The following is a 25,556-nucleotide window of genomic DNA, read 5'->3' on the forward strand; positions in this document are numbered from 1 at the left end:
TATGATGATTAATCAATGTTCACAGAAACAGTCAGCTTTAGAATGGTAGTAGTACATCTGTAGCAAGTACCGCTACTTGTTTTCCTTTACTACTCATCATGGAGTAGTAAATACAAGTGCAATCAATACAATTATTAGTCATTCTAGAGACAGAAAATTCCAGCATTTCTCCAAGTCAGAATTGTCATCTTGCTAATGCAGCACTGAAGATACTGGGTATGTGTAAAGGTATAAATGCAGCTCAGTAGTGATGCTCCTGAGACAGAAAGACTGTAAGAGTCTTCCATGAGTTCCATTTTATCTTTCTACAGTGACTAAAAATGCTGATATTTAAGAACAGAATTTGCCATATGTCATCCAACTGTCTTTTTAATGTCTCCCTGCTCTGAGATGCACTCCCTGTGACTGTTTTGTTATCAGATTGCTAAAACAGCAGCTCAAATAACTGTTACAGATTAATTATAATCGTTATTTCACAGCAGTTCCCCACAGGTATCAAGTGCTACATAAATTTTACAGCAAGACAGGGACTGCTCCCCTTCCTCACCCTGGCTTGCACATGGTGAAAAGGAGCATTCGTTAATGTTCCTCCTTCATCGCCTGTGAAAGTCACTGAGCAGCTGATAGGGCCAATTCCTGAAACCACAGGTCATCACTAGAAAGTCCCTGACACTGTACTGTTGCTCAGATAAGACAAACGTTGTAGCACAAATGCTTCCTAAGTAAAACAGTGTTTTCTTTCTCACCATTCATTCTGTTTTCACCTGCTAAAATATCTCTCTTTAAATAGATTTGTTGGTTTACAATATTTTAAATTAATGTCTTGTGTTGATCATTAAATAACAGATTGGAAACTGAAGTAGCTGTGCCTAATGAAGTAACTATTATTACCCCAGTAATGGGACATGTGGAGCATTTTATCTGCTTTCTTTGCAGATTGTTAATTTAAATGGATGGCAGAGTGATAAACCAGTTAAGAGTTAATCAGCTGAACTAAACTGTAAGAAGACGATATAAGGATCATTTTAATGCTAACTTGAAAAGCTACAACTGTTATAAAATACAATAATTAATAATTAATAGAGTTGATGAGAAGCTAATTTGCAAAAAACTGGACACCATTCCAAAGCTATTCATGGATATAAGCTTCTGAATTTCTTTAGCATAATGGCCTGAAAAGGTCTTATATTCTAATGAGAAAGGCTGAATAGGGGCAAAGGAGGTTGTTATTTCAGAGTGTCTGTATCTGTACTGAAAGTAATTGCAAGGATGACATACCAGGGTGCAGCTCTAAAGCACTGTAATTCAAATAGTAAAAATATAGAAAGGTGCAGAATATGCTTTCAACAGTAACTAAGAATCTCAAAACTTATTACAAGGTTTAATCTGTCTGTGGACCTTTAAAAAAATGTGCCTTCAAACTACCAATACTGAACAATATTTTTTCCTATGAGATTTCAACTAGTTTACTCAAACATTAACAGGAGAGTTTTCTAGTTTTCTGTAGCAGTATGAATTGAATAAAATGCCACTTAAAGGAATGGGACCCTGGCCGTCTGGTATTTATTAATATGAACATATCTGCTGCGTGGCATCCATTTTAGCAATGTTTAAACTGTTTCTGTTTGCAACAAAAAATGTAACAGATGGAAGAGTCTATAGTCTCAATATTAATACTTGATTTTACAAGTTCAGAAGATGTCACTAAACATTCAAGATGCTGGATCCTACCAATGACTGACTCTTTGGGGGCCTTTGCATAGGTGTCCATCACAAACTATCATTCTAATGATCCTACAGCTATTAGAGATGGCCCCAAGCAGCACTTCTACATGAGAAAGGATTAGAATCAAATGGAAAAATATCTATTTTAACAGACAACCACTACAGGCTGCAAAACTTTTCTTGAGGTCTACATGCCTTTTGTGCACCATAGCTATGCCTTGTTCATAATAACTGTTCACCAACACAGTCAATGTTATATATATATAAAAAGACACTTGTTCTCAAATTCTTACCTCAAATTTATTCAGTTTTAAACAGCAAGTCTCTTTAAAGTTAGCATATCATAATCTGATTATTCATGTTGTAGAGCACAAAAGATTACAATTTGTAACTACAGTTACTAGGTTAACATATGGTGATCTCAAAGGGGACAAATCATTACACAAATACACTGAAGTCAGTAGGACTGAACAGCAGTAATTCTCCACTGAATCTTAATCATGTTTAAAACTGATCTGAATTTTAGGAATAAATAAAATCACTATGTCTGAACTGCTTTTTCCCAGAACTCCTGCGAGATGTTGTCAGAGTTACTGTTAGTAAGTGCACAGCATCACACTTTAAACCAACAATCCTCAGCTTGCTAGCTAAAACTGCTATAGAATGAAACTTGCAGTGCCAAGGATAACAGAGACTCACATAATAGGGGTTTTGATGTTCCAGCTATACCAGAGAAGATGGTTAAAAAATATTTAATAAAATGATGGCAATGACAACTATTCTATCTCTTCTATAGGTAACAACTTAACTGCAGTTTTTGAGTGCCGTATGTTTTATAAAACTCTTTTATTTACAAAAACTAAGAAAAGAAAGTTGTTTACATTTTTTGCATAAATCTGCAAAGTAGAAGAAATAGCACCTAAGTTAAGGTACTGACTTATGAAAGACATATTTATATACAGATTTTTAAAAGATGACATTTCAAAGCCATCTGCAGGGATACACACTGGGTCACTCAACCTGATAGAATGAGGACTGCAACATTTAATATCTATCTCCTGAGTATTCTCAAGGTCAGAGGAATGTTTAAAATAAACTACAGGGTGAGGAAAAATAGAAGAGCAGGTAAGCCAAATGTACTTACCTGCCTTGACAGCCTCCTTTGAACTAGCAGGAGGAGAGCCATGAACCAGTACATTCCCAGAATGCCATGGAGATGCAGATGTCTTTGAAATGTGTTCTTCATAAACATCTGTCTAAGCAAACCAGTCAGGAGGGTTTCTTTTCTCCCCAGCCCTCCATCAACCTGACACTGATGTAAAAACTGCCATTTCCATTAAAATGCCTTTATCCAGAAACTTATCCAAAATCCCTGTGAGCACAGAGAGCTCAAAATTTATTATATATATACTGTTTGTATCATGCATACTGGTTGTATCATGGAACAAGCTTACTTCTTTCTTTTAGGTTGACATACTGTAGATGTACACATCTACTCCTCCTCCACCTGGAAACTATATTCTATTGGGATTTTTTTATATGATTATCAGCAAAAGAGGTAAACACTGGGTGTATCATTATTAAACACAGCAGCTGTGAGCTTTCATAGGAGACTTATTGTACCTTCATTTTCATTCAGAGATTACTCACTTGAATTTCTTCATTTAATATTTCACATGCTTCTAGAATCATTGTACTTGACCTCTTGAAAAAGCTTTTCTTTTCTTCTTGTAATCCTCATAATTTGACAACAATACTGATTCATAAAATTATTTTCTTGATAGGGGAAGTCAGCTGCCACAGAATTTCTAATGCCAGATAGAGATCAATGAATGACTGCATGTTCCCCTGATCTCCATCTTACTGTAGGGGGATACAGATATGCAGAATTACTTTGCAACAGTCTCCATTAGAATGATACTTCAGAGATTAGCAATGGAAAGTGGGTCTGTGGATCTCACTCCCACTGTGAAAGCTAGTTGATGAACAAACTGCTAGTCTGCTAAGACTATCTGAAAGAGTTATAAAGAAGTAGTGGTTTTTCATTCATTCAGAAGGCAAAGGAAGAAGGAAGAGACTACTGACAACTCCCTCTGAGGAAAAGAGGAGTTAAGAAACCTCGGCTCTTTCAGTCGCAACAATAGTCTAAGGTAACATATTTTTCAATTTAAAATGCTGATATTTTTGCAGACTTCTCCATAACTGCATCAAAAATCATTTTATCTTCTGAAATGAAATAAAGTTTTCTTACTCCTTGCACATACTATAGCATGTGATCAGTCCAGATACTTGTGTTTGTGAGGGCATGGACACTTTAGAAAAAAAACAAAGTAGGTAAACAAAATGTTTCTTCTCATTAAGTAACCTATAATAATCAGCAACTGAATAGCCAAAGAAGATTCATAATGAATCATGCCTGATACTACATGGTACAGGTCATTTCCAATACAGAGAATGTTTACCGTATAAATTTAAAATCCTCTGGTCTTCTGTTGATGTTCCTTTTCCACTTATTCCACAAATCACAGTGAGGGGACCACATTAGGGTCCTTTTCAACCTGTACAGAAATGTAGCTATTCCTGAGGCTGAAATATTTTCTAGCATCACTATTTTCTCACAAATAAGCACCAAATGTTGTCATAGTACCTCCCTCACTCCTCTAAGCAATATTTGATAACATAAAATGCTGCTCATCCAGACATGAAAACCAAATATGTATGAAGTCTTCAAAGTGTTGAGCATTCCAAATTTTCTATAGCAGGTCCAGCTGCTATACACATCTGTCTATAAACACTGAGCTAAAACTTATTTATGCTTTGTCAGCAAGCAGACTTTCTGTTCCGTGCTTCTTCAGTATCTGTATTATTAGTCCACTGAACACTGAGATATCAGAGGATAGGTATGAAGCAAAGCTGTTATGACTGCTTACTGCAGTGGGAGAAGAAGGAGAAGTAAAAGGAAATCAGAACATGCAACAATTGTACATGCAGGTGGCTTCTCTGAAAAAAGGCGGAAAAAAAGGATGAGAAAATATACACCTTCCTTTGTGAGAATTTTCTCTTGAGTTCCTCTAATGGCAGCATGGTCTACCTCTTTACAATAACATCAGTCATTCCCAGAACTTAAACACAATTAATTCTCATGAAACTACAGAAGATCAAACCCCAAAAAACAGAAAAAGATTAAGAAGATGCATTCAAGTGCAGAAATCATTTGAGAAGTGGTTGCCAATCTTTCTGTAATCAAGCCATACTTGAGAAATGTAGCAAAATTCTGGACTTCCACAGGGAGAGAGGTTCACCCTTTCTTCCCTTGCTACCTCACTCACAGCATGGGACCACAAACCATTGTCATCATAGAGATATGGAGGGACAGCTCACACAACTGGAGTGCTGTAGTGGATGGACATGGACTCTTTAGGAAGGACAGGCTGGGAAAATGAAGACAGGGAGTTGTCTGTTATGCAAGAGAGCTGCAGGATGTAAGGAGCTCTGCCTTGGGATGCACGGAGAGCCAGGTCTCCATGGATTAGCAGGCAGACCAAGATGACTGATACTGTAGTAGGTGTCTTCTATAGATCACCTGATCCGTAAGAGGCCTTCTTCAGAAAATTGGAAGAAGCTTCACATTCATAGGCCCTGGCCCTCTTAGAGGACTTTAACCACCCCTCTATCTGCCAGAGGGACAACAAAGCAAGGCACAAGCAATCCAGGAGGTTTCTGGAGTGCACTGCTGACAACCTCCTAATACAGACAATGGAGGAGCCGATGAGGGGAGATGCTGGGGGTAAATACTGAGACCAATACTGTTTAATGTCTTCATTCATGATGGTACAGAATGCATCTTCAGTAAGTTTGCAGACAGTACAAAACTGGCAGGAGAGGCCAGTTTTGATACATCAGAGGGCTGTGCTGCCATTCGAGGGACCTTGACAGACTGGAGAAATGGGCAGAGGGGACTGGCTTGAAGTTCAATAAAGGCAAATTCAGAGTCCTCCACATAGGGAAGAATAACCCCATGCACAAGAAGATGCTGAGGGCCAACTGGATAGAAGGGAGATTTGCAGAGAAGGACCTGGAAGTCCCAGTGGACCAAAAATTGAATGTGAGCCAGCAACACACCCTGCGCCAAGTGGACAAGGCAGCCAGTGGAATCCTGGGCTGCATTAGGAGGAGCAGGTCAATGGAGGTGATCCCTTCCCACAACTATGTCTTGCTGAGGCCACATCTGAAGTAGTGAGTCCAGTTCTGAACTCCCCAGTACAAGAAAGATATGGATTTATTGGAGTGAGTCCAACAAAATACCACAAGGATGATCCAGGGACCGGAGCATTTCTCACATAGAGAGATGTTGAGGGAGCTGGCATTGTTTCACTTGCAGAAGCTAAGGCTTGGGGTGGATCTTATCAATGCATATACCTGATAGGAGAAAGTAAATAAGACAGAGTGAGACTCTTCTCAGTAGTGTCCAGTGACACCACCAAAACAAAACACAGGAGATTCCATCTGAATATAAGAAAACACTTTTTTACTGTTAGAATGGTTGAACACTGGAACAGGTTGCCCAGAGAGGTTGTGCAGTGTCCATCCTTGCATATATTTAAAACTCGAGTGGACAAGCTCATGAACAGCCTGCTCTAGCTGACCCTGCCTCAGCAGGGTGGTTGCACCAGATGGTCTCCAGAGGTCTCTTCCAGCTCCAACTATTCTATGCTTCTATGGTTGCTATGCTCTCATACCACAAAACTAGACCTGACAAAGATTTCTTAGCTTGGAATCAACATGTCCATATCACCTCACAGGTGAGACTGGTTTCTCTGATTAGGAACCAGTGCCTGGTAATATTTAAGAAATTGCCCGTGTGATCACTAAACCATTCATTTTTGAGAAAATGGAGAGACTTGGTAGAGAAGCAGCAAAAGGGAAACAGCGTCCCTAAAAGAAAGGAAAAGGAAGACCAAGGGAAGTACAAAACAGCCTAATTTTAAGATTCTAGAATTACACATAAAACAATCAATGTTTAAGCACCTGGAAAATAAAGAATTTGCCAACATGTCAAGAATCTATCAATCTACTTTTTTTCCTTAACAGTATAACTGGCATAATGGAAAGAGATAAGCATGATACACTTGTTTTTCTAAAACTTTGATACTGTCTCATGATAGTCTCCTTAACTGAATTAGGAAAGGCAGTGCAGATTAAGTTCTCACAGATTGACTACTCAGTTGGTAGAAAACAAGCACTTTAGGAATAGCAGCGGTACTTGTCAGATGGGAAATCCATTTCAAATGGAGTAGAAGTTGTCTTTAGCCAAACTCTATTCAACATATTCACTTAAAACTGAATAGTAGAAAAAATGACACATTTATGAGTTTGCAGATATCGTTGATTTGGAAGACCTCACAACAGTGAGGAAAATAGTAAAAGTATTGAAAATAAACCTAATAAGTCAGAAAGAACTTCAACAGGCAAATGCAAAAAACTATGGCCTGAAGAAGAAATTAATTGCATAATATGACATAAAAATAACTGCACAGCTAGAGAAGTGAGGAGTTGCTATGGTCCATAAATTGAACCAACATTGTGATGTTGCTGCTGTAAAAAGAAAATGTAATTTAACATATCCTAGTATGCCATATTACATATGCCCTGAGTGATAAAGACCTTTCCACTCTGTGTCCAATCAGCCTTGGAATGTAGTGGCCAGTTTCAGACCATATTTCAAAGAAGGCAGAAAAATGAGAGAAAGTGCGAAGAACAACAAGAATGATGATATGTTTAGGAAATATGGCCTGTGAAGACAGGTTGAAGGAGTTATGTTTACTTAATCTGAGAAAAAAAAAATGCTGTGGAGACTCTCTAAAAATATTTCAAGATAGTGAAACATAAGATGACTGATATTCTTTCATTCAGTGACAAGGGCACAAAAACTAATCAGCTTCAATGACAGCAGAAAAAATTTAGGTTAGGTTTCATGGGAAACATTGCAGCTTTAAGGATTGTTCCAGAGTAGACAAAGTTACCTGGGAGGCTGTAGAATCTCAGTCACTGAAGATTTTGAAGAACATGTTAAACATGTATCTATAAGGGATGATCTAGGTATATTTAACTTACCATGCTGAATGGAGAGGCACTAGCTGGCCTTCTGAAGTCATTCCTGACCTCACATTGCTCTGAAAATTATTATCTACTTTGTAAAGGAATTAGGGAATTCTGCCAGGGGCCTGAGCACAAGCAACAAGGTGGAGGAAAAAGTTCTGCACAGCCAAAAGGCTATGCTCCACAGTACTTGGCTATGGGCTCAAAAAGGTCCAAGCTAATATTCAGAGAGCAGCAAGGGCTGGCTGCTTCATAAGGGGAGGGCAGCTGAGAGATGAAGGTGACAGCAAGGCAGGCAAAGGCCTCACCAAGAAGAGTGCAGCTTCACAGTACATAAACAAGAAGAGCAAAGAAGATCCAGTGAGAGGTTCAGCAAGAGTTTAGATTGCCAGACAAGTCTGTAATGATGGGGCTGCTCCACCACCAAACCAGGCAATTAAGTCCGTAAGACGGTGACTGGCTCAGTGGGCTATGTGCCATGTACATGGCCAAGCATAGCTGCAACAAAGATCAGGCAACAACCAAGGGCAAGGGTCTGAGCTTAAACAGAGCTCCCAAGTAAAAGGGGAGCAAATCTCAAAAAGCCTTCTCACAGCTCTTTCTCATACAACTCCTTTCACAGCAGCTGGATCCAAGGCCACGCAGCTGCATCACATCCACACTGACCTTGAGCTGAGGCTGCCAAACCTCCAAAGGGGAGTGGCTGCACTCAGAGACTGAACAAATACTTAGAATATGACACAGAAAACAATGTTCATATCCATTTACCTTCTCCCAGTGTGTAACTCCTACTATTTTTGTGCTACTTAAAAATATTTGCTGCCAATTCTTGCTCTGGTATAAATTCTTTTAGTTGCCTCTTCAAAGCTAACGCAGTTCCAATGTGAAACCACTGATTCAGCATAATAATATATTAAAGTCCTGACAAAATAATAATACTAATATACTAAAAATATTGCATTCTTTGAATTAATACACCTCCAAAAAGTAGAAAAATTATAGCAAATAAGTATGATTCTTTGGACTGTTGCTACTAACTACCATCATTTTAAATGTTAATGTTGTTTTAGTCACCTAATATTATTCAATAAGTCACTTTCCAATGCATTCTCTAGTTGCAATATCATGCTAAATATGAGAAGAGATGAGGTTTGCAGGTATTCTTACTGACAAAATAAATAGTAGTTGAGCACCTGTCTGCTGTTGAGTAAAAGTCATACTATAAATATGATCAAAACTTATTATAAATTAGTAGAAATACACCAAATATCTCCTTAAGAAAAGCTTCACATAATTCACATGTTACACTGTCACAGGAGCCACAAGCCTAGCTTCCATCCAGTGGTCAATACTATATCCTTCTATAGTAAATATTTCACCTGGCCTTGTAATCTAAAGCTTGCACTTGCTAATTTATAGTCGACTTTTCTTCAAGCCAACTTGTCAAACACATGGGTCATGTTTTCCAAATGTCAGCAATAATCCAAAGCATGATCACCCAGAATGCCTTATTTTGGGGAAAGCAAGAGGTGGAGTACCAAAGTACTTTACTTAAGTCTCAACAGAACGGTCAATGATGGGCTGCTGATAGGACTGGTGAAAAAAAGAGAAAAAGATGACAACTGCAGGACCAATTACTATTTTAGCTCTAAGTAAGCTCAGACACTGTTGAAATTCATGGCCAAGATCCAGAACAGGCTTTTAGGTCTAAGGTAGCCTAATCCTTTCATCTTTATAATAAATGAGAATTCTCCACCATGTTTAAATGTTTGAAATTTAATGTCTATCTTTTGGATAAGGCTGTTTGTTTCAGAGCTAATCTAGGCATATGATGGAGAAGATGCTGCTTTTGTGCTTACACTTTCTCTCTCCAACACTTTTCTGCCATCAGTCTCTACTTAAGGCACATATTGGAAGGAACTCTGCTACTTGTAGTAGCTGCTACCAAATTGTTCAATATATATAATGCAGCTGAATCGTCTTAATATTCTGCAGTAGAGTGTATAATTTGATTAATTAAATCAGGTTAATTGATGCTTAAAATGATGGAACTTGCCAAGTAACACAGACTTGCGCTGTTATAACAATGTGTCAAAAATTAAACCTCAAGTTTGCTTATGAGTCCAACAGATAGCAAGGTGTTCCATGTTAGTGATTCACTTCAAGATCACCCCTCTTCTGGTTTGCCAGTTTTGGATGTTTTGGCATATTTCTATAAAAAGGCCTTTGCATTATTAACCACATCCCAAGAGCAATGAGTGACTGAAAAAATGCTCAGAACTGGGAGATCACAGGTTGATTCCTATCTAACTGAACATGTCGGGGGGGGGGGCAACAACATCTGCAGAAGAAAAGTAAATTAATAAAATACACTGAAGAAAATAGGAAAAAAATGGATCTTTCCCTTTGGATACGAAAATATGACAGCATTTAATATCATATATTGAATAATTTAGAATTTTCATCCCATTCTCAAACAAATGCCTTCCTACAAAAAAAGCTTTCTGTTTTTTCTTGTTGATATCCTTCCTTCTAGTTCCTGAATTCCAATTTTTCCTCTTTTTCTTCCTTGAGACCCTTATTTTCTTAAAAATTTACTGTAATGTTCCCTTGGGTTCTTTTTAAAATAAAAAGACACATAAGACACATTTGTTTCACAAAAGCTACAAGTAGGTGAAAATTTAACAATTAATACTGTATTTTTTGTATAAGTAGTGCCAATTTTATGCTGTTTAAGCTTATTATCTAATTGCATGCTTGTGCTGGCTTCAGAAATGACATGACATTAAGTCAGACTTGGGCTGCATTTCTCAGCAATGGAATATTCAATTATTTGTTCTGACTCATGTAATTCTGTGTATTCCAAGCTTGTTAATGTCATTATAGGGCTGAAATAAAGTGATTACTCTAAATGAGTATTTATCCAATAGGCAATGCAATTCCTGCCCCCTCCAGCTGACAATAGATGATTGTAAGTGTTCTTCTCTTCTGCCTCACCTGCACATCCCCCTCCCCTGACAAGAAAGAAACCATAACATTATGGTGCTCTATGAAACACTGTCAGATGGTGTAGAATATATATAATAAAATAAAAAGAAATGCAATGTTCCCGGGCAGAGTTAAAGCTAATGACCACTGCCTCCACTACCAGTCAGTGATGACAGGTTGAACTAACTGATAATGGCATGCCTGCTGTTGAGCTGGCCACTTACGTTATTTCTCTTGACATGGTTCTGGGGAAGGCCTAATTTTTTTGACATTTGACCATGCAAATTTGAGTCCTGATACATTATTCTGCATTTACATCCTCCCAGTGTTGCTGTTTAAAATGTGCTACAAGCTCCTTGAGCTCAGCTAATAAAGGCCACAGAATGAAAGAAAGTTAAATATGAATGTAAGAGGAGACCTAAATGAAAGGCTATCTTGTACATCGCAGAGATGACCTTCTGGAAATTAGCAAGTGAAAAACCTTTTTAAAGCAAATGGTAAAAAAACATAACGCTGATTTCTTCTAATTTTTTTTGAAGATTCTAAAATATTCACAAAAGGGAAAATATTAAATTTTACACAGACATTTCTTCACTCAGCAATTCAACTGAATGTATTTTAAGCCCAAGTTCCACTAATGACTCTTAGTAACACACCTTTCCCAGAATGAGAAATTCACATTGCTTCATTAAATATCAGGAAAAAAATATGGCTTGCTTTCTCTTTCTCTCTCTCTTTTTTTTTCTTTCATTTTCTCCTCAATTTTTCACATTGTTGAAGTCCAAATGTATCACCTGTGACCTGTCAGCAAACTCACTTTTGCCATCTCTTAAAATTAATTTGTATGAATTTATTGCTTATGAACAACACCAGTTTGACAGCCCTGAGAAAAGCACATCTTTTTTTAGCTACGGAGTAGATGCAGGCTGGACCATAGCCTCACAAATCTCAGTTTCTTCAGCTAAGCCTTTTATATTAAATTTGAATGCAGGGAGAGGTCAGCACTCCATAGGTTTTTTATATGATCTGGAGTCAGGGAAGTGGCGACTAGCGTTTCATTCCCAGGTTTTTCTCTGTTTTCTCTGTTTTATTCTGTTCTCCATTTATTACGGTGAACCTCTCACTGAATGCATAAGCCAATATCCACTAAAGTCAATAGGAATTTTTCTGCCTTACATACTCTGCTTCATTCTCATATAAAAACTCCAATAATGAGATGGCTGCAACAGGATTACACTGCATGCAGCTTCTAGTGGTTGGCATGTAGTTAGTGTCTGAAAGGTACTGGCTTTCCCACTCACTCACCCTGAAATATAAAATGTCATATAAAAAACATAAATCAGTACCTCTGAGCACAAGGAAAGGAGTAATTTGCCACGAACAAGTAAACTTTAACCACTGAGCAATTTGGGCCTCCAATTAAGCTATCCACTCTAAAGCTACTTTATCTTGTTCTTTAATAATATTCCTTTATATTCACCTTACTTTCATTGCAATTTATTGTGATTTAATCTGTGTTTGCCAACAACTAAAAGTGTAACACATAATGAAGGATGAAGTCTATGTGATATTGGTATGTTTTTACTGGATAAGCTGGAAGTGTTGCTAATGCACTATATTTGATTATTACAATTATATTACACTGTATCACTGTTTCTACGCTTGGGATATTGTGTTATAAACAAAGCCAAGGAACATTAAATGGCAGATTCCTTTTTTTAATTATATTTTTTATTTCTAATATCTGAGTTGGTTTTCAAATTCCTTTTTTGATACATGCATTAAACATATAACTTAAATTTAGCTCAGACTGACCAACTGTAGGAAAAAATCAACAGTATCTTATCATTGCTCACTAACCATGTAAATATTCAGCTTTCAAATAAGTGCTTCTTTTGCAAGACTAGCACCAGTGACACCTTGCTGGGTTATCTTAGAGTTATACTGAAGAGATGGAACATGTATAATTTTCTCACTCCAGATGGATGGTTCTTCCAGAAGACCCAGTCAGTTTGCAGAGTGCTGATTTTTGATCCTTAGTATCTTGCCTCTCCTAATCAGCACAGAATGGTTCTACAAGAAGGAAACCTTCTGAGCTATCTGTTCTCCAAGACTAATGTACAGCCACTCAATATCCTCTTTTCCTGGCTTGGTGGCTTACACAGCCAACAGAGAAACTCCCTCACTCATTCTGTGCAGACGCAGGTGGCTAGCAGGCAACTACTAAAAATGCAGCGAATAGAGGAATACAGCTGCCCAAACGACAGTCTGCATATTCTCTCCCGTTTTACCGGAGTCTTTCTACTTCTCCTATGATACTCACTGTTCTAAAAATGTTTTTTTTTTCAAGACACCTGGAATAATCCAGTTTCCTCTTTCATCAATTAAAAAAAAATCTGACTGAAAATGAGTAACAGATTCACATTTCCATACTGACCAGAATTTGCAGATTATTTAACAGAAACCATCCATTCACTGGAGTGTGCATGAACTGTGCTGGAGACTGTTGTGCGTAAAAACCAAGTGAGCATGCACACCATAGAAGTTTTCCTTTACAGAAGTAAATGCTAATGACATTTGAGCCAATAAACTGATTCAGAAATCAATTAGATTACTACCAGAAAGCTTCCACTTGAGGAAATACCAACATTTCTAGTCAATCAGAAAGGGGCAGTAAGAGCACCAACACCTAAAATTCCTGTATACTTTTCTTTTTTGCAGCTGTCTAAAATATGTTCCCATCCTGCTAAAGCAAGAATCATCTTGAAAATTCTCTCTCCTTAAGTACGCAGCAGCTCTGAGGCTGCAGAGCATTGTGAAACAATTGGCCATGCAGTATTTTCTCACCAATTACCCACTTAAATTACAGAGGATACAATCTAAGGAATAAACTCCAAATCAGTCAGAATTTTCCTCTGCAACACATTAAATCTTTGAGGAGTCCTACCTTAAATACAGTCTGAAAATCCATGTTGAATATCAATGTTACAATTTTTAAAATGACAGTGTAAGCATGAGTGGTCCCAAATCTGCTTTCTTTGTTTTCCCTTTGAAAACTCACCAGTCACCTGAAACCTTTGCTTTGCTAAAAGGAAATCACACTTTAGCACTGTGTTTTCCTGAGCAGAAAAGTCATGAACACCCAGGATTCATCAATAGTCTTACAGTAATCCAGTAACACAATAACTAAGAATCCAGTAATACAGAAAATAAGAAGAGATCTGGGGCAAACAGCAGACAGTTTTTAAACACTGGAGAATGTGGAGAGTGAGGTAAAATATCCAAAGGCACAGTGACAGGAATGGAAACTGGAAGAGGGAAATGAACATAAACCAAAGCTAAACTAATACCTCGAGGATGTTGATTCTTCCCCTTACACCATTGGAAACGATTTCACTGAGTAGAAATACTGCTCAGAAGTTATTTAGTTAGCAAGGTAAATGTCCAATAATGTAAGCTCAGGGGTTTTTAGACCTACTCAAGCTGTATCCATTAAAAAAAATGACTTTTTAGAGTCTCAATATTGAAAAACATTTCTCACACAAGCATTTAAAAGGAAAATAACAACATAAATGCTAGGAGATTAAAATAGAATGGAATCTTATTAGCTATTAGTAAAGAGTAAAAGCATACTGGTTGTTGTTCTGGTTCAAATGTATAAGGTCCCTTCTCAAGGTCAGCTTATTATACCTTGACAACAAAAGAAAAGCTAGAGCTTGCAAATACCTTACATTTCTAATCTGATCTGTATATCATACAGCAGTATTGCATAAATTGTAGGGGCTAACTATTAGCCTGCCTAACTGGCAGATTCAACCAAACCTACTTTTACAGCAAATTACTTTAATTATTAGTATTTTCCCTGCTTATATCTCAGGAGAAACAAATGTTGTAGCAATACTGAATAACAACTATCATCTACTACATGATTCACCTCTCACATTCTTTCTTCAAGTGACAGTGACTTCATAATGAATAATTCTAATTCTGTTCATACTAAAATATTAGATACATGTGCCCTCTGCAGAATGGAATTATACCATCTGTAATGCTCTCTTTCAAGCCAAGGTATGTTTTTAAATCTGTACAATAGATTCATAGGCCTTCAGCTGCTATCTCAAGAATGTACCCACATAACTTTAAGCATAAGCTTCACCTTTACCCAAATTAGAACCATGGTTTATGAAATCGTATTACACCCCTTCAGATTTTCACATTGCTGTGGAAAGGTATTCAGCCAGCAGTTGCATCTTTAAAAAATACACTGAATTACTGACCAGCTATTAAAATATCAGTAACCCTCCCAAACAGTGAGCTGTAATGACTAGAAGAATTTAAGGGCTGTTGTAAGGATTGCAAATAAAATCATAAAACTCACAGATAAATGACCAGTAAAGCTTAGGCCTCTACCTAACCAAGTTATCAATGACAAAAGCAGAATAACAAGTTCACTTAGTGCCTAAAAAGAAAAAATTGGTCTATGCAGGGGAAACATGTACATCCCTGCTAAAGACCTCTATTTCTTTAAATCCCACTTCTTTACAAGATTAATACAGGATTAATATCAGTGCAGCTGTATTTCTGTCACTTTAGCTAACCACAAATATCCTGCTTCTACATGACATTACCTTAATGCTAGCTAAGTATAACTTGCCACGCTCTGGGGTTATTTGCTCTTGCAATTTTAGCTTGCATTCATACTTTGTCCCAAGGAATAAAAACACCTTATCTGTCTAAAATAATTTTTGCCATAGCCTTGCTTCTCCATTTTGATCTTGTCTGTCCCTACCTGCAGTTTCTGCTGCCTTTGCATTTTCTGTTATTAATATACCTCGATTAAGCAATAGAATCAGGCCACAGGATTTCTGCTCTATTAGGTCTTATGCTGTTAGACCACAGTGTTTATGCTTAGTCTAAAGAAGTGACCTGGATTTTTCCACGTTTCAGAGCACCTATAATGTAGAAATTTGTTAATTTGAAGACAAGATGAAACAGCAATATACAATGCTAAACATATGAGATGATAAAATAGTTTAGAGCCAGATCCAAACTAAGACAGAATAAAGTAACACTGAGAAACAGGGCAGCAAAGAAGAGACAAATGAACTAAATGAGTGAGAATCTGTTCCACATAGGGAGGTTCCAGTGACACAAACTGGAAACGATGTGGCAATCCACAAAAATCAATAAATTGCCAGTGACTTCCACTTGAAACACACTCACTAAAAAGAAGAATTCAAAATACACTGCTTCTAAAAATGAGAATTTTTAAACCACAAGAAAGAGAAAGATCATAGACTGTGATTTCCCTGAAACACTGTTGCAAAGGGAAATATCATCCTGAACTCTTCATCAAAAATTTTGTCCAGCTCACCTGCCCATGTTCTGGGAAGGGAAACTCCAGTAGCTCCAATACTTCTTGCTTTGGAACTAATACTCATTTACTATTGTTCTTTTATTCTCACTGCAGCAAGAATCATACACAGAAAGGAGTATAGATCAAAAGGAAAATGAAAGGAGGAGAGACAGAGTTGAGTCTGAAGTGGAAAGGAGGAGCATGTCAGCCAGCGAAGCATGTATTCCAAATATAATTCAAGCAACTCAATGGTAGCTGCAGTAAAGCACCGCGAAGGCTTCAGACAATCTTGAAGTAGCTCTACTGTAAAAGGCTTACAAAGCAGCCATGAAGAACTCTTAGCAAACTTGAAAAATTAGTGATGCCATTTCTTCTTTCTAGTACTAGAACTACTGGACTACCTAGGAGTTGAGCAGTGCCAGCGATATAATGCAAATTATTTGCCACAGTCAGAAAATATTTCAGAATGCTGTCAAGAAGCAACTAGGTAAAATACCATTTGGCCTCAGTACGATGTATCAAAAGGCAGGTCCATCATTTCTGAGACTGGCTGTCAGTCACTCCTCGTTTGTGTTACCGGCTTATCTCCCATAGAGCTGCCACGTGTCTGAGCTTCCCTAGACATGACCTCTTGTTCTTGGAACAGCGGAAAGAAATTTGGATATTTGTCTTTGACTTCAGGACAGGGCAGAAGCTGTAGCTTTGACTACTTGCTTGATGCCCAGGACTTCTGCACAGATAACCACAGTGCACACACAAGTTCTGGACTTACTACACAACTTCAAGGCACATACTGCAAACTCAGTGAATTCACTGTATCAGATTTGCAGCACACAGAGAGCTGGCACACATGGTAAGCCTGACTGGACTTGCTTGTCAGACTCATTATATGTGCATACCATTGCAAGTGCACAGCTGGGTGCTAAGCTGCTGGCAATCTGAAGTCCTAACTGCACTGCAGCTACAGCAAGACCACAGACTGTGAGCCTACATTCAACAGACTTGAGGGTAGCAGCAGGACAGCCTGTAGGAGACAGCACAAATCTACCTGTCAATTTCAACACATTCCTGACACAACAGCCATGCAACCAAAGTGGTCATGGAGGTGGAGAATGTCATAGTTGCCATTGCAGGGAACAAATCAAAGTGATTTTCCTATAAAGAAAAATAGAGATGGACTGTCTTAAAAACGGAATATCAAATTGTTGTCCTCTTTCCCTCACTTTCATAAAACTGTTTGAATATATAGTGGCTAAATCTTACTAGTTTTGCCAAGAATATAAAGTCTAAAAAGATGTGATCTTACTCCTGATTCTGCAGTTGGAAATGATAAAGCAGCAAACAAAATAGAACGCATTTTAGTATAAACAAGCAGGCCCAAATGAGTTGGTCCATCTATAAAAAAGAATGTTAAGCAAAAATAGTAGCTGGGGTCCTGAGAAAAATTGTAGTTGTGTAAAAAGTGTACAGTAACAGGCCCCTGCCCAGGTTAAGAGCCTCTTAGTGCAGCTAATTTGAGCAGAGCACATTTATCCAGACACTGCCTTATCTTGCCAGCTGCTCCACAAAGAGGCAGAATACAGTTGTGTCCTCTCAGCCATCCACAAAGCAAACACATGAATGTCTGCTGTGGAAAATTTGTTGTTAATCCTCATTCTCAATCCCCAGACCTCATGAGAGTTGGTAAGCTCTCATTTGTTACCAGTCTCATAGACTGATGAAAAAGTCTCTGCAAAACTAAGAATCTGGTTGCTTATTTAAATATGAAAAACATGAATTAACAAGACCTTTTCATTAAAAAAGAAGACAGAATAAGCATCAGGGAAATGAAGTTGGCATCCAGTCTACCCAGTTGATAGCAGTGATAGTAGGTGAGTGAGTTCACGTACTCTATCTGGACAGTCACCTGAATCAGGAAAACAAACCCTAATGAAGACAAAGTTCAAGCTTTTGAAGTATCAGCCTTTTTGCTAGTGCATAATGCTTCCAGAATGCAAAACTGCACTTTCATATTTGTGAAAAAAATCACAAACTTAAATTTCAAAAAAATACCTGACAGAATTTGCTCAGAACTAGCTACTATATTTTGTTACTCTTTTGAAAAATGGCTGCATTTTTAAATGGTAAAACAGATATAATTTTCTTTTATTTCCATTTAACTTACAATTGTTTTGAATATTTAAGAAGTCAGCCTCTGGCCATTTCAGAAGTGGAGAAAATTGTTTATTTGTCATTCTATGTAATAAAATTACACAACATAGGAACATTCTAAAATACTGAATCCTACTGACAGTTTGGGTTTGTACCTTTTAAAATCTTTTGATGGCACATAAAATTTAAAGGCACCTATATTTTCTTTTTAATTCTTTCCTTCTGATGCTATTTTTCTCATAGTTTTGTGAGGATTAGGTTGATTCAAACTTAAAGCTTTCTCTTCAAGAGAAGCAGAAAATTGCTCTGTAGCCTCATTTTCAGTAATCTGGAGCTGCAATCTGATCTTTGATCATACCAAGTCTTACAGATGGAGAAGTTCTACTTTAAAATTCCCTATGTGTTTGGGGATGTCAATAAAGTTATTTTAAAGTGAAAGAAGTGATTGCTGTGTCTGTGGTTTTGCTAATACCAATTACAATGGTATTGTCTCTAGTCAGAAGAGGGTATAGTAGAGAAACAACTAAGTAAATCCTTTTTGTTCCTCTGCCAGCTAGAGATGGTAAACTATATGCAAACACCTAGGCACATAAACAGATACACAAATGCACACACATGCTGCCCTGTTTCTTTGGAAGGAATACATTAAAGTATTTGCACTTTGGGAGAATGATGGAAACATGTAAATATAGCACTCGATTCTTTCAAGAAATACTTTCAAAATTCACATACTCCACTCCCCCTAAATTATGAAAGAAAATAGGTCATAATAGCTGATGTAATAGGCAAGAAAGGAGAATGGAGCACAATTCCCTAAACTCGATAAAATAAGCAATTACTCTTGTTATCTGAATGGCACTGTCAGTGGAGAAGTTGTTGGTGTCATAATAGAATTTAACAAAGCCTGTTGCCTTTAAGCATCAAAGGCTTTGGTCTTATTTCTAAGATGTGCATGTATAATAAGTGTTCTCAACAAATGGTGAAGAAATGTCTCCGGCATAATATAAAATGGTGATAAACTATGTCCAAATGATTAATTCACAGAAATTCTCCATCACACTTCAGCGACATGTGCCTGTCTCTTCTGTTCTGCCCTTGGAGATTTTCATACTAAACGTATGTGCATATTTTTCACGGCCACCGATATTTGAATTGCAGCCTGCTCCCATGCAGAACATAAAACACTTCAAACTGCATAATGCTGACTAAATTATAAGTTCTCCAGTGGCCCGAGGTAGCAAGGGCCATAATAATGAATGTGCTTAAGTGGTTTGTGTAGATTTCTTCCCTTTTAATTTTAATGTCCTGACTTGCTGCTGCGTTTTCTGAAGCTAGGAATTGTCTCATACAATCATAACAGGGAAATAGGAACTGCATTACGCTTTGAAAAAATGTAAGATGCAAAGCAGAAGCATCAGTCATCAGACGCAGTGATAGCCAATTCAGTCCTTTTGGTCATAAGGAACAGGAAATGCTTTGGTGATTTTGTTCATATTTGTAATCATATCTGGACTATTTCACATAGAAAAACAATTCATAGCATGTTTACTGGATATACCAGAAATTCCAATCAGATTCATATTGCACATGCAAAAAATATATATATACAAAAATAAATTAAAATCACAGCCAAAATCTTACTTAATTAAAGTGATAATGAAATTCGGTAAATGAAGCCTGTCAAAATACTCTCCGAGAACCTCACTTCTGGCATGACAATAGGTCAAAGAGGACATCTGTATTATCTGCATTGAATACTGACTGATTTGGCAATATTTTCAATACTCTGGAACTGGTCATTTTTCTCAGTTTTACACAAAAGGAAAATGGATGGAAATACAGTGCAGAAATGTTCTCTTCAATAGTAACTGGAAAAATATACACAAACCATGCTAATATCCATGGATGTTTATAATCAGGGAGATAAAAAGGGCCTAGGCACATAATGTTAACTCTTTACATTGACTTTCCCACCCCTAAACAGAGACCATTCTTGGCCAACACACTGAGGAGTAACGAGCTATTGACTTTACAAATCATTGCAGAGGAAGAGGTACTTCTTGCAGAATCCGTCTTCTATGCCCTTCCTTTGTCCCACAACGTTCTGGGAAGCTCATTACTACACTCCATGCTCCACACAATTGAGACAGATGTTTAAACTCAGTTCCTGCAGAATTCAGATATACCCCCATATGTACGTAACTATTTCACTCAGCTTGCAGTCAGAGGCCCTCTGTACAATGGACTGCAAACTGATGTAGCTCTAGTGCCCCTGTATTAATATGGCTACAGTAACACCCTCTTGGTGCCAGTTTACATACCTCTTCTTCTTTATGAAAGTATTGACTACAGTTCTGTTTGTAAGTAGTATCAAGATATAAATGGGAGGAGTATACCAATGAACTTTTGTCCTGCCTCCAGGTTGCTCAAGAACGCTGAACTGGAGCGCTTGCATCCGTGAACAGCTAAGGACATCTCCACCAGAATATCAGGAAAGATCTGCAGTGGTTCTGGTAACTGGCTACAACATGTAAGATATTCCTGATACAATGCCAAGACCCCCTGGAAATAACCGTCTCTTTCCTCTGACCCTTCTTTTGCCTCTTGCTTTTTCCTCTTACCCTGAGAGTAGTAAATACATTCGATATCTAATTCTTGTTTCAATACTCTAGTTATCTTACTCAAAGCAAGTCCAAAATGAGACAACAAAAGCACTGGTAAGTTTTTAAGGGATGCCTACCTTAGAGCTGTAGTCTCTTCAATTGTTCTCCTGCCTCTCTGCTGTTCTTTTCCTCACTTCATATTTTACACTTATTGATCCAGCTATTCAGTTGTGAAGACAGAATAGAATTCTTTATTTAATCTATCTTCATATCTGAAATAATAACATGGCATAATCACTATAATTCTTATCACTGTTAATATTACACAAGCTCCTAAACTCCCAGTACAGTGTTTGGTCTCTGGGTATTAGTTTTGCCATGACCCTATCTGGCTAAATCATACATCCATGACTAATGATATATACTTATTCATGATTGTTGTACTGTGGATACCACCAAAACAGGCAAGACTGAGGCAGCATTTCCTCACTTACCCATTGATTTCAAGGGGCATTAGATGTATTTCATAATCTCCTGAAACATCTATCTGCACATTTTGGTATCTTAAATGGTTTGAATACTTGCGTTTCCAATGTCTGTAGATATAGGTAAATGAACTATTTGGTTTTGACACCTTTTTCATTGTATAATCTGTTCAAATATGCTGCCTTTACTGGCAAAATTAAGTAACACATGAAAAGTCAAACAGATATTGTTTTGTTTACATCTGTTTGAATTCACGTGACAGAGTTAATCTTAAAACATGAAAGCCCTCAGATGTGAGATGACCTTTGCTTCCAAAAGAAAAAAAAAAAAAAAGAAAAAGGACAACCTACACAGTTTTTTTTTTTTTTGTCTTTTTCTCTAGTGTAATTTGTTTCACATTTAATATCGTGGAACTCTGCGGATCTGAGGTGCTTGAGGGTACTGCAAGCTTGGAAGCGCCTGCAGTATGGGAATCTTAAGTCAAAGATGCTTCACTCACTCCAAGTGGACAGCTAATCTTCAAAGTGGTTTTCTGAGGAAAACGCCAGATTTGATTTGTATTCTTATTCAGACTGCATGGAGCTGAGATCTCATCTGTGGCTTCAGGCAGATTTTAATTTAAACCTATAGTACTACTAATAAAAGAGAACAGTCTACTCCACTGATGGTGGCATGGGGACATCCTGCGTAACACACTTCTGAGGCAGGTATTCTAGCTCTTAAAGCTGCGTAAAATATTCTCTTTATCACACAGAACCTGATTTTTCTCTAAAGGTTTTTTAGAGATTTGAAATTAAAGGTGTGTGTTATAAAATCTCATTTACAAAGCAGTATGCGAGATAGTCAGGTTCCATTATGTTTTAATGAGCAGATAAGCTTTGTTTAAACCTAGCTTCAGAAGTAGAATATTTATACCACCTTCCACTGTGAAACAATACATCACTTATCTCTTGGGCATTCACATGTGAATCTTGTCAAGATCTATTGCACAGTTCTCAAATGTCATTTTTAGGAAGAAAGATTCTCACAGAAGTACCTTGCAAAGAAACTTTCATAATCTAATTGACGTTTGAGATGCACTGTAGTTTGTTCAGATTAGTTTACAAGACTTTTTATTTCAGCTCATTAAAGCACAAATGCAGGATGCTAATGACTTATGGAAGTCAGGCGATTTTTATCTATCCCCTTGGAATACACCCTATGTCCCCTAGCCTTCTTAGAAGTTAGTATGGGATGACAGGTTCAATTTAGAAAAAAAGAAAGCTAAATCAATAGCAAAGGAAAGGCTCCCATCCAGCACTTACGAACATTTATGACATGCCTCTAAAGTTCTACCTACAGTCTATATTTTAATTAATTTCTGAGTGAAATACAAGCACAGTTTTCCAATTTCACTGAACTACATGCGTAAGTTTTGAGTGCCTATTTCCACCAGGCCTTCTAGTAAACTAGGTATACTTCTTTGTAAATCCAAGCCTAGTGTTCACAATTATGTTTCAGGCTAAGAGTTATAAAACCAGAAGCATATTTATCACACAAAATACTGCACAAAATGGTCACTCAAACTCAAAAGTTTACCAAATAAGGCCCTGTTTGTGTGGTTCAACCTTGTTATTAGAGGATTTCCTCTGCCCTTAAGAAACAAATCCAGCTTTCCTACAAAAACAGCTCTAATGAAACACTTATCAAGAGCAGCAAATGAGCTGGTAACTTGGTAATGTGACCACCTGTCAGTTAGGCACTGGTCCAATGCTACTAATGGGTTTCCTAAAGGCCACAGAAAAGGCATTAGCTTTTAGCAACTTTCAGATATAACTGACATGGGGTGAACAGACCCAACAAATCTGAGGTAGAACACAGCTTATACTCCTCAACATTTATCTCCCCATCTTGGAGTGCAATCTCCTTGCAAGTTGAAGTAAATTGTAGACATATTTATTACACTCTTTCTTCCCTTCTCTAAATTATTCTTGGTTTGATGTCATTTATGGCATGATTTTAAGACTGCATAAATAAAATATATGTCTGTATGTTAACCAAATACTAGGCACAAATATGAGTGTAAACTGATTTCACTCATGAATGTTTGGTAAATATAAGTATTACTCCTCTAGCTTCTCTGCTATCCAGTAAAATCTTTGGCCTTGGTCTGTGAAGAATTATCCACAGCCAAAGAGAAGACACAAAATCCAGGTGCTTAAATTAACCCTTTATAAGTAGCCAAGTAGTTAGGCACCTCATTCTGTCTGGATTTACAGTGATCCTTCCTACATAATACAATTACTAGATTATTAAATAGACCTCCAAATTCTATCTAAGGACCAGTCAAACCACTTCCTTATCCCACCTCTCAGCACCATCTGAACAAATGCACTGACTGTGGCTCTTGTGGTTCAAGGGGTGTTATTCTCACTACCAAATTTTCCTATTAGTATAACTGAACAACTTCCAAAGCTGTTGGTACCACTCCAAAGGGATGCTGCTGAATAACATAAAAAGAAAAAAGTCATTGATTCTAGAAATATACTCTTATCAGTATTATATAAAGCATTCTGTGTTGTGTGGTTTGTTTTCCTGTTTTAATCCAGTTTGAAGGCTGCATCCTTCTGAGGATGAAGACAGCTCTAAGACCTTTAGGGATGAAAAGGAGCAACCTTCAATCACCTTAATTTATAAAGTATGTAAATCTTTGTACCTCTGCAAGGGCTGTCACGTGTTATTTGTCCTTCTCTTTTTAATGGATAGTTGTAGTTCCTCTACATTGATCTGACACACTCTTTTCTAATTAAGGACATCTAATGGGAAAGTTACACTTTCCCATAATGCCTACTGCTATAAAGCCTTCTAATTATTAATGTATCCAGGTAAGTGACATGTCATTATTTTGGGGGACTTCACAAAACCATTTGACAGGAAATAATGATGACTCAACTTCAAACCAAAATCTAGAAGAATTTAAGCAGATCAGAGATTTTCACTACCATAAGGTTTTTTGATTCTTGTGGCTTAAATTAACATATACCTAACCTGAAGCCTTCTGACAGGCCCCCGGGTGAAGTTCTTCTCACTAGCCACCTGCAATGCAAACCAATGTCCAGGCTTATATGAGAATTGCACTGTTTTACCTCGTTTGAGCTTTCTATTCCATAATTCTACAGTAAATAGACATTGCAATGAGAGGAATGAAGAACATGCAAGAATAATATCTGACAGCATTAAAAGTTAGGTTCATCACTCACTCATCAATATTTCATGGGTATTTTTTCCCTGCATCTGAACATGGTGGAGTTTAGATCCAATAGGCTATTTAAAAAAAGGTTAGGTAAGTTCATCTAGCTTCCCAAAGAGTTGTCAGCATATCAACTCACATGCAGCAATTGTGTTGAATGAGAGAACAACTGACAAAAATAATCAGTGTGGCATTAGGCAGTTATGTCAGTGTAGATATCCTCATCAGCTATACTCTCAAAGCAAACTTATAAACAGATTATCTTGTGTGTTTTGTTCTGATTTTATTCCCACTCTTTTAAATAAAAATACTCTTCTATGTTCACAACACAGCCAGGAGAAGCAAAATAAAATGTTGTGGCCTACAAGTCTCTCATCATCCTTACTGACATTTACTGCAGCTGCAAGGGCAGCCAGCGGCGAGTGCAGCCCTCCTTCGCCCAGATTCAATAAGCAGCCACACAACGCCGGAGCAGAGCAACTTCCACAGTCTTACCCCACAGCCGCGGCGAACAACTCGGGCCGCACCCCAGCGGCGCAGGTCGCTGCCAGGGCAGGGGCGGGCGACTGGGGCGGGCAGCGCTTCTTCCCAGAACCTCTCCCGCCGGGAGCCCCCGCTCAACTTCATAGTTATACCGCAGGCGGCATCCTGGACTCGCTGAGGAAACGAGTACGCCCCAGAAAAGTTACTATGTCGCCTGGTTTCTGAGGGCGCCGGGAACGCGGCGCCAAGGCCAGAGCGGCAGCGCCCCCTGGCGGCCCGCCGCCGCCACCGCCTCCACTCCCCCCCGCCTCCGCCGGGCCCCAGGCGCCGGAGTGGCGGGGCCGGTCGGCGGCGGCGGCGGGAAACCCCGACCTCCACCAGTTACCTAAAGCGCCATCAGTAATCTCGGCTAATCTTTGATCGGTATTATCACGGG

The 25,556-nt window shown here is 38.0% G+C and overlaps 1 long non-coding RNA gene across 3 annotated transcripts in view; it reads right to left on the reverse strand.

Annotated features, from left to right (window-relative positions):
• Positions 1-25,338, reverse strand: part of LOC134136205 (uncharacterized) — a 192,619-nt gene extending 167,281 nt beyond the window's left edge. For all 3 annotated transcript variants that reach the window (XR_009957454.1, XR_009957455.1, XR_009957456.1), the window contains exons 1-2: positions 25,133-25,338; positions 21,060-21,194 (exon numbers count right to left, since the gene is read on the reverse strand). This is a non-coding gene — a long non-coding RNA (uncharacterized LOC134136205). The remainder of the gene's footprint in view (positions 1-21,059; positions 21,195-25,132) is intronic.
• Positions 25,339-25,556: the final 218 nt, after the last annotated feature.

The sequence above is a fragment of the Rhea pennata genome, chromosome 2, assembly GCF_028389875.1.
Source record: "Rhea pennata isolate bPtePen1 chromosome 2, bPtePen1.pri, whole genome shotgun sequence".
Taxonomy (NCBI): domain Eukaryota; kingdom Metazoa; phylum Chordata; class Aves; order Rheiformes; family Rheidae; genus Rhea; species Rhea pennata.